Raw genomic sequence first — 13,894 nt, forward strand, 5'->3', positions numbered from 1 at the left:
ATGTGACAATTGATATAGGGTCAGAGAGGTGCTGACTTTACAGACAGGAGACCATGAGCCAAGGAATGCAGGTGGCCTCTAGAGCCCAAAAAAGCAAGGAAATGGGTTCCCCCCTTGAGCTTCCAGAAAGGGACACAGCCTTGCCTACACCTTGATTTTAGCCCAGTGAGTCCTGTGTCGACGTTTTGACCCATAGAACTATAAGACAATATATTTGTGTTGATCTCAGCCACTACATTTGTGGTCATTCATGTTATGGGTCATCAACTGTGAGTGACAGTAAAGAAGCGTTATTAGAGGTTTGACAGGAGAGGAGACGTTAGGAAATAGTCCTGTAGGAAAGCAAAAGAGTGAACTGACTAGGAAAATAGAGCACGGTTACCAGCCAGTGGTAAAAACACGCCTAAGGGAGTTGGGAACTTCTTTTCCCCCATCTAGATGGCTACTGTGGGAAGTCTGGTTTTTTATTACCCACAACTGGGCAATATTTCATTGATTGTTTCATCCAGCGAGTGGATGCTCAGAGTAAGCAGGAGGTGGGAGACGGGAATCTGTCATTTGCTTGGTTGGACTCAGTTTCTGGTCTCAGTTTCGTGGACACCCAGCAGTCTGAGTGCGAGTCACTAAACAAGCCCACAGCCTTCTCTGGTACTCAACAGAGGAGTGAGCAATCTGTCCTCACACTGGAGGGAAGACCCACTGGGTCAGACATAGTGAGAGGTGGCATGTCAGCCTCCAAAGTGACTCATAAGTACAACATATTGTGCTCTATGGGTGATTTAAGAGATCTTCCAAGGTAATTTCTACACCCGATTTTTAATATTTGTAACGTGTTTGTTGTATAATTTAGTTATTTTCCATGTTTACTATAGAAAATAAGACAAAAAAACAAGGCGGCTAGATGAAACCGAGTATAGAAGCCAATGGCATGCGAGGAATGTTGGAGAGATATAAAAATAAGTAGAGCATACATGTTCTGAACTAGATAGACAGGGAAGGAAGGACCAAGACATACCAAATATTCCTGATTCACTAAATATACGTGAGATACACCAAGCATCCAATGTTTATGAGCCACCCATCGATGATGCCCTTCTGACCCCACTTGTCCTCTGCCCGAGAAATGTAGGTGAAACCACAGCTACTGGACTTCCCTGGTGGCACAGTGGTTAAGAGTCTGCCTGCCAACGCAGGGGACACAGGTTCGATTCCTGTTCTGGGAAGATCCCACATGCGGCAGAGCAACTAAGCCTATGCGCCACAACTAGTGAGCCTGCATGCTGCAACTACTGAAGCTTGCGTGCCCAGAGCCTGTGCTCTGCAACAAGAGAAGCCACCGCAATGAGAAGCCTGCGCACCACAACGAAGAGTGGCCCCCGCTCGCTGCAACTAGAGAGAAAGCCGGCTCACAGCAACGAAAATCCAACACAGCCAAAAAGTAAATAAATTAATTAATTAAATAAAATTACTTTAAAAAAAAAAACACAGCTACTCATCAGGGTAATTGATGAGATACAAGTATTTGCCAGGTATACTTGCCCCTGCATCATTCCAATAAACAAGTGTGTATGATGGCCCTATGTACCTTCAGTCTATGGGATCCCCTTGCTCAGACGCAACTCTGATTCCCATAAAGCCCCACCACCAGAGAGGAAAGCTAACACAACAGGGAAAAAATGGGAATATGAACACTGTATAATCCAGACTCAGGTAGTATGGTTCTTCCACTGTGCTTGTAGCTTATCCAATGTGTGTTCACATACCTCACCTTTCCCCTTACTTCTCACTATGTGTTTTAAAATTTATTGATAAACTGTGAGATTTGAGCTTCTTAGTTTGGTCTATGCACTTTTCTCCTCTGTGGCCTCTGGGATAACTTTGCCTAATATGGGTCTTGGAGGTTATCACTGGCCCAAGGTAAATTCAGCATCAGGAGCTGACTTTAGAATCTTTGCAAACGATTGTGACTCTACTGTTTTGAGAGTGATTAAGTTTGTCATTTAGCCGATAGGTTGCAAAACCGTGTGCAATCATATGCAGACATGGTCAAACAGAGATGCTGGGAATCAGAGACGGATGTGGTAGCTAGCTATGTCTTTGAATAGCTTCTCACTGAGGAGGCAAGGTATCTGTTGTTCTATGTGGGAAAAGTGCATTATGTTGGACAAGGGAATTTATGATACTGGATGTATGGGAAGAAATATGTGTGTACCCTCTATGAGATTGCCTGCCTGGCATTCCCCCTTCTTCTGGAAATTGCCCCTTTGCATCCACATATCTGGCATAGAAGCTGCATGTTCTTAATGATGCCCATCGCGTTGATTTTGGTTGGTTGGTTTAGGGATGAGTACCTGACCTAAGCTAATAAGCCCCTTCTCTGGAATTTTTGAATTTAGGGCTCAAAGAATTGAGGTCAGTTCCTCTCCAGTGTAGACATTTGTGTTGTTGTTCTTACAGACTGCAGTATACTAGGGTTTTAACCTTATATCTGGGGTTCTAGAGCCAGATTGCTTAGATTTCTTTTTTATTTATTTATTTATTTTTGGTTGCGTTGGGTCTTCATTGCTGCAAGTGGGCTTTCTCTAGTTGCGGCGAGCAGGGGCTACTCTTCATTGCCATGTGCAGGCTTCTCATTGCGGTGGCTTCTCATGTTGCGGAGCACGGGCTCTAGGTGCATGGGCTTCAGTAGTTGCGGCTCACAGACTCAGTAGTTGGGGCTCTAGAGTGCAGGCTCAGTAGTTGTGGTGAACGGGCTTAGTTGCTCCGCGGCATGTGGGATCTTCCTAGACCAGGAATCGAACCTGCGTCCCCTGCATTGGCAGGCAGATTCTTAACCATTGCGCCACCAGGGAAGTCCCCAGATTGCTTAGATTTCAATCCTGACTCTGACATTTACTATCTATGTGAACTTACTCTCTCTTTAGTTCCTTACCTGTCAATTACAGGTAATTATATCTACTTCATAAGGTTATAATGAATATTAGAAGAACTTAGGAGAGTACCTTGTTCTCAATAAATGTTCGTTATCGGGCTTCCCTGGTGGCGCAGTAGTTGAGAGTCTGCCTGCCGATGCAGGGGACGCAGGTTCGTGCCCCGGTCCGGGAAGATCCCACATGCCGCGGAGCAGCTGGGCCCGTGAGCCATGGCCGCTGAGCCTGCGTCTGGACCCTGTGCTCCGCAACGGAAGAGGCCACAACAGTGAGAGGCCCACGTACTGAAAAAAAAAAAAATGTTAGTTATCTTTACTCTTTACAAATCGAGACAAATGTTTATTTTTCCCAAATCTGACTTCAATTCAATGTTATTCAACATTTATTTTTTGCACACATACTATATTACGAGCGTTAAATTAAGCTTAGGAAAAAATATGGTACCAAAATAGACAAGGTCCCTGACTTTTTTGATCTTATAGTTTAGTGGGGGAAGCAAATATTAAACAAATAATCACAGAAATAATACAAGCTATAAGACTTGCTATGAAGGACAAGTAGAAGGTGGTATAAGAGATTATAACTGGAACACCAATCTAGCCTTCCTTAAGAAAGCAATGTAAGAGTTAGTAAGGGAAGAGGACATTGGAGAAAGCTTTCCAGGTAGAGGGGTCATCAAAAGCTTTTTGAGGCTTAGATATAGTGAGAAAAGGAGGAGGAAAATAGCAGGAAATGAGGCTGGAGAAACAGACAGGGACCAGATCATTCAGGACCTTGCAAGATGAATAGGGCACTAAAGGTTCAAGATCTTGGAGGTTAGGTTAAGGATTTTGGATCAGGATGGTGGCAGTTGAAAATGAGAGTCGACAGGGTTAAGAGAGAGTGAAAGGGAAAGAATCAAGCATTTATCCTGCTTTCTTACATGAACTATACCAACAGGTAATCAAATAATTGAAGAGGGGTGATTTCCCTTGTAGAAATATTGTAGCTTCTAAATGAAGAATGATTGAATTATATCACCATTTTAAAACCCCTAATGAATGAATTGATGCAGGCATTATTCACCAACAGCTGTTAACACTACAAAAAGAGAGACAAGCACACACTGTGTGTCTCCTAATGGAAAAATACACCACCACCTAGGAAGGTATCCTGCCAAAAAATTAAACACGAATCTGATAATACATCTAGATCTTACTACCAATTTATAGAAAATAACAGAGGACAAGGTAACACATTAAAGTATGCTGTGGGGATGCAACTCACAAAATCTGGATTGTGGCAAAAACTAAAGGACAAACAACTAACTTCCTTAAATTTAAAAAAAAAAAAATACTAGGAGTTCCCTGGCGGCCTAGTGATTAGAATTCTGGGCTTTCACTACCATGGCCCGGGTTCAGTCCCTGGTCAGGGAACTGAGAACCCACACGCCTAGCGGCGTGGCAAAAAAACCAAAAACCAAAAACAAAAAACGGGAAAACAAAGAAAGAAAAAATAAATACAGAGGACTTTCAAAAATGTACCAACCCAAAAACAATCTAAAAAAGAGTGGATATATGTACATGTATAACTGATTCACTTTGCTGTACACCTGAAACTAACACATTATAAATCAACTATACTCCAAAAAAATTTATTTTTTAATTAAGAAAAAAAATGTACCAACCAAACACAGTATAGTTCCTCACTGAAACATTTGGTTTAAAAAAAAAAGGAACATTTATGAGTCTATTGGAAATGTGTATAGTAACAGGATATTTTATGACATTAAGAAATCATTGTTATTTTAAATTTGTGATTATGGCATTGGGAGTTTTTTTTTGAACTCTTTTAGAAATACAGACTATTTACATAGAAAATCATATGATATCTGGACTTTTCTTCAAAATAATATGGGAAGGGGAAAAAAATTGAAGGGGGTATGGACGAGGCAATGTTGGCCACTGACTGGATTCGGGGGCTTGAGTGTTAGGTACATGTTTATATATTTTTAACTGTCCTTTCTATATTTTATATGTTTGAAATTCTCCACAATAAAGAAGAAGGGGGCTTCCCTAGTGGCGCACTGGTTGAGAGTCTGCCTGCTAATGCAGGGGACACGGGTTCGAGCCCCGGTCTGGGAAGATCCCACTAGGCCCGTGAGTCACAACTACTCAGCCTGCGCATCTGGAGCCTGTGCTCCGCAACAGGAGAGGCCGCGGTAGGGAGAGGCCCGCGCACCGCGATGAAGACTGGCCCCTGCTTGCCACAACTAGAGAAAGCCCTCACACAGAAACGAAGACCCAACGCAACCAAAAATAAAATTAATTAATTTTAAAAAAGATGTTTATATTAAAAGAAATTTGGAAAGCAAAATTGACATAATTTAATAATAAATCGAGAGAGGGAGTTGTCAGAGATGACCCTGGGTTCTGATTTTTGTGCCTGGTTCTAAAATGGTACCCTTCGGTGATCAGAAAACAGTGAGCGAGAACACTGTCTATAGAAGAAGGCCACTCGTCTACCTTGGACATGTTGAGTCTGAGGTATTTCTGAGACAACCAAGCAAAGTGGAACTAGTAGGCAGTTAGACAGGCACATCTGGAGCTGGGCAGAGAGATATGGGCTAGCAGTGTGCATTTAAGAATCAATGGCTTGGGTGGTCCAGTGGTAAAGAATCTGCCTTCCAATGCAGGAGATGTGGGCTCGATCCCTGCTTGGGGATATAAGATTCCACATACTGCAGGGCAACTAAGCCCACGTGCCACAACTACTGAGCCCACGTGCCACAACTAGAGAGAGAAAACCCACACGCCCCAACTAGAGAGCAGCCCATGTGCCATAACTAACACCCGATGCAGCCAAAAATAAAAATAAATAAATTTTTTAAAAAGTGCATTAAGGGCTTCCCTGGTGGCGCAGTGGTTGAGAGTCTGCCTGCCGATGCAGGGGACGCAGGTTTGTGCACCAGTCCGGGAAGATCCCACATGCCGCGGAGCGGCTGGGCCCGTGAGCCATGGCCGCTGAGCCTGCACGTCCAGAGCCTGTGCTCCGCGGCGGGAGAGGCCACAGCAGTGAGAGGCCCGCATACCGCAAAAAATAAATAAATAAATAAATATTAGTCTCTCTTAAAAAAAAAAAAAAAAAAGTGCATTAAAAAAAAAAGAATGGCTCACAGAGTTTAGACAGGTCTGCCTGGGCACCAGTTCTTAAACTTGAGCAAGGGTCTGAATTACCTGGAGAGTTCATTTAAACACAGATCGCTGGGCCACTACCCCAGAGTTTCTGAATCAGTAGGTCTAGATATGACTTAAGAATTCACATTTCTAACAATTTGACAGGTGACGCTAATGCTGCGGTCTGGAGACCACATTTTTTAGGCTCACTAGTCCCGGAAGATAGTATAAACACTAGTTCTCAACCCTGCATGCACATTGAGAATGTCAGCAAAGACAAGGGAGGGAGTGTTTCAAGTTTGATCGAGTACTCAACAAGTCCAAATGCTGCTCAAAAGTCCAGTGAGATGGGGAATTCCCTTGCGGTCTGGTGGTTAGGACTCGGGCGCTTTCACTGCCGTGGGCCCGGGTTCAATCCCTGATCGGGGAACTAAGATTCCACAAGCTGTGTGGCACCCCCTCCCCCAAAAAAATCCAGTAAGATGAGAGTGCAAATAAATATCCTCTGGATTAGCAACATAGAAACAATTGGTGACAGTAAGAAGGTAGAGAGAAGGGAAGATCAAATTAGAGGGGATGAGAAGCAAAGAAGGAGAAGCAAGAGCAAAGAACAGTGAGTGCGGATAATATTTAGGTTTGAGAAGTCTGGCTGTGAATCCTGTGAAGAGGAAGAAAAATAGTGTTGTGGTGGGAGGCGAGGTGGAATGCGAGCAAACAAAAGCATTAAGGTCAAATCACTGAGACCAAAGCATCGCCTTCTTCCTTGAATTAAAAAAAAAATTAAACCACCAATTCCCCATCTGAAGATGAGCTGTATTTCAATAGTTGCATCTTAAAGATCTAACGAGTCTTCAAAAATCAAAAGGATGTTGTGACCAGATTTGACAATTATGAATAAAGCTGCTACAAACATTAAAAAAAAAAAAAAATCGAAAGGATGGACTTTTTTTTAAAGGATGGACTTGGGGCTTCCCTGGTGCCGCAGTGGTTGAGAGTCCGCCTGCTGATGCAGGGGACATGGGTTCGTGCCCCGGTCCGGGAAGATCCCACATGCCTCGGAGCGGCTGGGCCCGTGAGCCATGGCCGCTGAGTCTGCGCGTCTGGAGCCTGTGGAGAGGCAGGGAGAGGCCACGACAGTGAGAGGCCTGCGTACAGCAAAAAAAAAAAAAAAAAAAAAAAAAAAGGATGGACTTTAATTGTGGATACTCTGGCATCTTGGAGAAGAATGGGTAAGTCTACTGAAGCACAAGCTTCTTCCCTGACATCACAGGTCTTGGGAAGTTGCCATTCTACTAACTGATAAAATTGGCCCCCATATTCATTTATTTCATTAATCATGATTCATTCCTTAAACATTTATCAAATACCTATTATGGGCTAGACACTGTGCTAGGCTCTGGGATTAAAGTGGTGAATGATAAGAGGGAACTACAGTGGTAATTAGAAGAGTGTTGGAGAAATGCAGGGAGCTCTAAGAATCTATACCATGGGATCTAACACAGGGGAAACAGGGGAGGAGGCCTTGAATGAGTGGTTGTCAGAAAGAGAGCTGAATTCCATTTATATGAAACGTCCAGAATGGGCAAATCTGTAGAAGCAGAAAGTATACAGATTAGCGGTTGCCTAGGGCTGAGGAGCTGGGGAGGAAGGGAGAGTGACTGCTAATGGCAAGAGTTTCTTCTTGGGGTTACGAGAATGTTCAAAAATTGACTGTGGTGATGACTGCACAACTCTGCATATACTAAAAAACACTGAACTGTAACACTTTAAATGGGTGCATTGCATGGTATGTAAATTATATCTCATAATGTTCATGTATTTTGTTAAAAAAACAAAATTCATCTCAGTAAATTTGAAGATCTAATTCAGTTTATTCGATTCCTGAATCAGGTAGCATCCCATCTAGCAATGAGAAGTGTGCTCTGAGGAGCTGTACAAAATGGGAGGTTTTATAGGAAGAAGTGGGGGGCAAGGGATGTTTAATAAAAGAACAGAAAGGATTATTTTTAGGCCAGGACACCTTCTTCTGTGGGGGGAAGTGACAGCAAGGGTTTCATCATGCAGACTGCATCTTCTTCCTGGGGCGGGATGAGGTGGGGAATGGAGAGGGTCCCTGTGACAGATTATTATTATTGCTGACCAGAAACTTCCAAACTGGCTGATTAAGATTACATTCCCGGTAAAGGTCGAAACTGCAATTAGGTCAGGTATTAAATCTAGGTTTGGTACCATGGGCTTTAGCAAAAGTGACACCATTTGGGCTTGTGGTTTTTCTCTTTATTTTATTATCATTATTATGTTAATTATTTATTTTTGTCTGTGTTGGGTCTTCCTTGCTGCGCATGCGGGCTTTCTCTAGTTGCAGGGAGCAGGGGCTACTCTTCCTTGCGGTGCACGGGTTTCTTCACTGCAGTGGCTTCTCTTGCAGAGCACGGGCTCTAGGCTCATGGGCTTCAGTAGTTGTGGCACATGGGCTCAGTTGTGGCCCGTGGGCTCTAGAATGCAGGCTCAGTAGTTGTGGCACACAGGCTTATTTGTTCTGTAGCTTATGGGATCTTCCCAAACAAGGGCTCGAACCCATGTCCCCTGCATTGGCAGGCAGATTCTTAACCACTGAACCACCGGGAAGCCCTGGTTTTTCTCTTTAAATACATATATTATGTAGAAGAGATGTGTGGATTGAGAGGAATTAGATAAGGAACAATGTATACATATACAGAGGGAGTAATGTGTGCACTGGAGGAAAGAGTGTGGCATTTTAGAAGATGTGAAAAAAAAATCTGCATCTGGCATGTTCCTTGAAAGAGTATAATGAGAGTTGAAGCTGAAGCTATGTATTGAACAGGCCCACATTTGTAGCTGTGAAAGCCATGGTAAAAGTTTGAGATTTTATCCTAAAAACAATAGGAAGCCATTGTTGTGTGATAAAATCACTATGCATTTTAACTCCAGCTACCATGCAGAGAGTGAAGAGAAGGGGGGGGTATATTCGGGAAACCAGGTAGGTGGTATTACAGTTCTCCGGGTACAAGGTATTGGTTGGTGTCTTAGATTGTTAATGCAAGTTCGTGTGCCCGATGCACAGTGAGGCCAAACAAACAAACAAACATCGGGGCCATGCAAGATGAGGAGGCTCATGCCCTAAAAAGCCCGGAGCTCCCCGAAGGTCGGCAAAGCACTTTTAAAAGCCAGGGTGGCAGGGGGAGCCTCAGGGTATGTGATCAGCTTATCAGCTTATCAATTCTCTGATTGTCTGATGGTGAGGTAGCAGGGTGGTGTCACAGGGGTTAACTTTATCAGTCCTTAGGCTCCAAGAGGCCTGGGGCTATGTGATCAAGGTTAGCATCTTCCATTTGTTGGAGAGGGGGTTTTTTTACATCTGCAAAACAACTCAGGAAATGTGCATTAAATCCACTATTATCTAGGTACTTCAGAGAGGAGCTAAAGCAGAGGATCTGGGGGAAGGCCTGTCCTGGGAAGGGAAGGCCCCATGGGGTCCTGCTTGGTTACAAGATTAGGATGGTGGTCGTAGGAATGGACGAATTCAGCAGGACTTGTTGATGGGTTGGAACTGAGATGTGGTAGAGTAGTGAAGTAGCCAAGCTGACATGCTCAACTGGATGGATGATGAAATGGGAATACCAGAAGAGGTGCAAGTTTCAGGGTTGGGGAGTAAGGCTAATTTTGTTAATATAGTTGGAATGATCTAATAGGGGAGCAAGGCTGCTTTGTGCAGTAGTGAGTTCTCCTCTATTGGAATTATCCGAGTTGGACTAGAGATCTTTCAGTTAAGTGTCCAGTGTTCTTGCTCTGAAATAAGTTGTGGACTAAGTAACTAAGTTCCCATTCAGCCCTTATGGTCTACCACAAGCGAGTGCCATCTCTGCCAGAATTTGGCCCCCCGAACAGCTCAGGGCTGAAATAAAACGCTCTTCGCCTGGAATTTGAATTCCTCAGAATCACCTACACCAGGTTAATAATTAAAGGTTCCTCATAACTGTCTCCGTTTGTTTGTTTCACCTGTGTGCAGGATTCTGGTTTCATAAAATCCTCCCAGCAGTATTATTTAACCTAGTGTGGAAAAAAGGTGTATATATTCCGCCAACCCAAGGGCAAGTCTCTACTAGCCCAGGAGAAAGTGGGAGGCTGCAGATGCCACAGAAAGTGACCCTGCCCAAAGCCAAAACAGAGGAGAGGACTCCTACACAGTTAATCTTTTTATATCTTCTCACACCCTATCCAACCATCTAGCCCTGTGCCCTTAGGGTCCCACAGCCATTGGGTGGTTAATTTATCCTCCAGTCCCAGGGAGGGGGTGGGGTGAGAAGATGATAATTTTTAAATATAAAATGAAAAACAGAAAAGTACAAAAAGGGAGGAAACGGAGAAAAGACAAGAGAGTAATACAAGAAAAGCTGTATTTTGTGCCAGGGCTGCCACCTCAATCCCCTGGGAAGCAGTAAGGACTTGCCTAGAGGTCCCTTATCGACTCTCCGATTAAATGCCCTACGAGAGGTCCGCGGGATTTGTTTGACTGTTTTATTCCCACCCTGATTCTTCTCCAGGTATTACCTTGTGCACCTGCTCTAACACACACCAGGCCCTTCCTGAGACTTGCTCTGTCGCTGCCGTTCCCCTTCCAGGGTAAGCATTCCGCCTTCTTTTTCTTCTCCTTCTTCAAATCTCAGCACAAACTTTCTGGACCTCATGCGCATCTTCCTGACTTTCCTCATCTCTGAAATGGGAATGATAAAAATGATGGTGGGAATAACAGCAAAACCTACGTATTACGATTGCTGTTGGGATTAAACATTATATATACTTGAAAATCTGTTGGAAACCGCAGAAGACTATACAATTTGACGTTGCTTTTTATGGCCTTTATTTCTCACGTAGATTTCAGTGGCTAGAAAGAGGGGGTGCTAGGGTGCTGGGGTGCTTGTCTCTCAGTGAGATCAATGCAAGACGTTGCCAAGTGTTTCAGAAGAAAACGCCACTCTACTTCAGACGGGGTGCCGGCCACCTTGAACAAAGCCCTTTGGAGAAGTTTTTCCGTGCAAAACCTGAAGGCATGGGAAAACACAGCATGCAGCTGAGGAGCCCCCGGGCGCTGCAGGCCGCACCCCCTTGGCCCCAGCGCGGCCGGCCGACTAGCCTGGGGCGCGCTTCTGCCAGCCGCCCAGGGCGCCCCTCCGGGCCACCGAGCCCCGTCCGAGCGCTCGCCCGCCGGGCCGGGGACGCTAAGGCTTGGAGTCCCGGAGTTTTAACACTTCACGCGATTTTGCAGTTGACCGAGAACTCTCAAGCCCCCCGCATACTCCCTCGCCGGAAAGTCAAGTTAGTGGAGGTGGAACCAAATGAGACTCCAGGTGTGAAAGGAACAGCCATATTTGGGGAGCGGCTCTAGGTGACCCCGTGTTGGGGGAATAAGATGGATTTCTCCAGTCATTTCAAAACCGCACCTCCCGCCGGGTGGCCCAGGGAAATTCTAGAACAATCCTCGGGCGCCGAGAGGACGCCCCGGGCTGCAGAGGCCGCAGGGAGCCGGACACCGGCCGGGCTTGGCTGCCTGCGGGGAGGCGGGTGCGGGAGCCGGCGGCGCACGGCATCCTCACCTGTCCGGGGCCGCCTCTCCGCAGGCCTCAGTTTCCGCGTGTGAGAAATGGGCTGACTACCAGCTCACCCTCTCACCGAGAGAAAGCATCTGGGGTGTTCCGGTTCAGCGCCGCTACAGAAACCACTCGAGAAAACAGGAGTTTGTTTCGGTTTTAGTTCAAAGAAGGAAAAAAAAATGCAAGAAGCGTGCACCGTGCGCAGAAATGCTTGTCAAGGTTAGCGGGAAGCCGGCTGAGCAGACGGGCAGAGGAAGGGCGAATTGGCCAGGGCCTAGGCGGCCTGTGAAGGTAACTCTACACGTGTTCACGAAGGCATGAAGATGCACGGCTCCTGTCAAAACCCGCGGGTGCGTCGGGAGACCAAACTCGAGCGACGGCGACCGGGAGCAGCGTCCTCTGCGCCTGCGCAGTACCCGCGTTTCCCCGCCCCGAGCTCGCGCCCCGCCCCCGAGCTCTCTCCGCCCCGCCCACTTGCCCTCCCCCTCCCCAGCCCGGCCGCCCGCGCAGAGCATTGTGGGACACAAACAAAGTGCCCCCAAACAGGCTGGAGTGAGCGGAGCGGCAACCGCGGCGGCGCCGGCCCGCACGCGCGCGGCGGCGGCTCCCTCCCAACCTCCCCTCCCCTCCCCTCACTCCCCTTCCCCTTCCCCACCCCGCCCCGCCGGGAAAACGCGAGCCGTCGCCTCGCTCCCCAAACCGCCGCCTGCCCTCGGCCAACCGCCCCCAACGGCCGCCCGCGCGCGGCTCACCGGGCCCCCTCGCTCCTCCCCTCAGGCCCCCAGAGCGCTCCCCTCCCGCCGCCTCGCACTCTCCCACCTCGCAGGCACGCCGCTGCTCGGGGCCGCCATGCCCCTGCCGCAGGCTGTCCACGGGCCTAGGCGCGGCGGCCCGAGATAGGGTCTCCTCCGCCTCCCGGGGGAGGAGAGAGGGAGCGGGCCGTGCGCTCCGCCCCCTACCCCCGGGCTGCCGCCGCCACCGTCGCCACCACCCCCTCGCCGCCTCAGCCTGGCGGGGAGGAGGAGGAGGAGGAGGAGCAGCAGGCCTCCGGGCCCTGGCACCGCCGCCCGCAGGTAACGGGGAGGGGAGGGCAGGGCCGGCCCCTCTTCGCCGCCCGCGCCCTCGGGCGCGCCCTCCGAAGGGCTGACGCCGTGCGTCCCCCATCTGGGCGCTGGACGGAAGGGAACGCCTGGTCTCCTCACCCCCCTCCGCGCCGGGAGACACCCCGCAGGGTCCCCTCAATGGCATCTGAGCCTTCGGGAAGGAGACTGGCCTTGGGTCCCGCCGTCCAGGAGAAATTGCCCCGATCTCCCAGGACGCCCCGCATCCGCACGCGTGTGTGCCCAGCACCCTAACCCCGAGGACGCGGAGTGTTAGCGTCTCACCTGGTCGAGCCCGCAGCGCGAGACCCACTGTTCCCTCCTCTCCCCTGCTGCTTTTTTTCTCTGGTACTGGGAAGAAAAGGTTGGCACTTACTTAAAAAACAAAAAATGAAAACCTTTTTTTGTTTCCTATCTGGGGATCAGTCTGCATCTAGTCATTTTCTGCTGGCCTAACCAGAAAAGGGTTACCTGCGAGTGAAATGACGAGTACGTTAGAACTGATGAAAGGAAGCATGCTTGTGAGTTGTATGAAGGTTAACCAGAATTTAGAGTAAAGCCCAGTAAGTCTGCTTTATTGGGACTGACTTATAGAAATGAAGGCCAGAACTTACATTTTTTTCCACGTATAAATAGATTTTCTGTTGGTTAGGAAGACATTCTCTTTAACTTCCACTTATTTTCTTACTGTTTTATTCGAATAAGCGGCTAATACCAAAAGCAGACTTCACAATTTGATAGATACCAGTTGTTTGGGTAGGTAGTTTTTTTTTGCCTAGAGTGTTTCGGTCGGAATTATTGCATTTAAAAAAAATATTATGTAAATCTTCATTTATACAGTTACCCCCATTACTTCACTTTCACTGCCAATGGATATTTAATTTTACCTAATGTAGCTTCCTAATCATGGAATGTGGCAATAGTGAAAGGAATGTTTTCCTGTAGTCTTGTATTTTAGGATGATTGCATTAATTATGAAAACCAGATTTACTTATTGTGTGCAACACTGCTAGGCATTTTACATATCTGATGTGATTTTATTCTCAGAACAACCTAATGACTTAAGATATTATTACTTGAGTTTTACAGATGAGACA

The 13,894-nt window shown here is 46.9% G+C and overlaps 1 protein-coding gene and 1 long non-coding RNA gene across 8 annotated transcripts in view; one reads left to right on the plus strand and one right to left on the minus strand.

Moving 5' to 3' along the window:
* The window catches only part of LOC113612810 (uncharacterized), a 68,022-nt gene extending 55,400 nt beyond the window's left edge, over positions 1-12,622 (minus strand). Inside the window, exons 1-3 of one of the 2 annotated variants that reach the window (XR_003429976.1) lie at positions 12,517-12,622; positions 11,701-12,031; positions 10,658-10,820 (exon numbers count right to left, since the gene is read on the minus strand). This is a non-coding gene — a long non-coding RNA (uncharacterized LOC113612810). Of the gene's footprint in view, positions 1-10,657; positions 10,821-10,954; positions 11,149-11,700; positions 12,032-12,516 lie in introns of those variants that run through there. The other variant, XR_003429975.1, reaches the window with a different exon arrangement.
* ZBTB44 (zinc finger and BTB domain containing 44) overlaps positions 12,442-13,894 on the plus strand; it is a 70,978-nt gene continuing 69,525 nt past the window's right edge. For 4 of the 6 annotated variants that reach the window (XM_027092980.1, XM_027092974.1, XM_027092978.1 and 1 more), the window contains exon 1: positions 12,541-12,770. The gene's annotated coding sequence lies outside the window, so the exon portion shown is untranslated. Of the gene's footprint in view, positions 12,771-13,497; positions 13,554-13,894 lie in introns of those variants that run through there. The other 2 variants (XM_027092982.1, XM_027092976.1) reach the window with 2 other exon arrangements.

This window comes from Aethalodelphis obliquidens, unplaced genomic scaffold (genome assembly GCF_003676395.1).
Source record: "Aethalodelphis obliquidens isolate GAN/ISIS:26980383/991018 unplaced genomic scaffold, ASM367639v1 scaffold82, whole genome shotgun sequence".
NCBI classification, from domain to species: domain Eukaryota; kingdom Metazoa; phylum Chordata; class Mammalia; order Artiodactyla; family Delphinidae; genus Aethalodelphis; species Aethalodelphis obliquidens.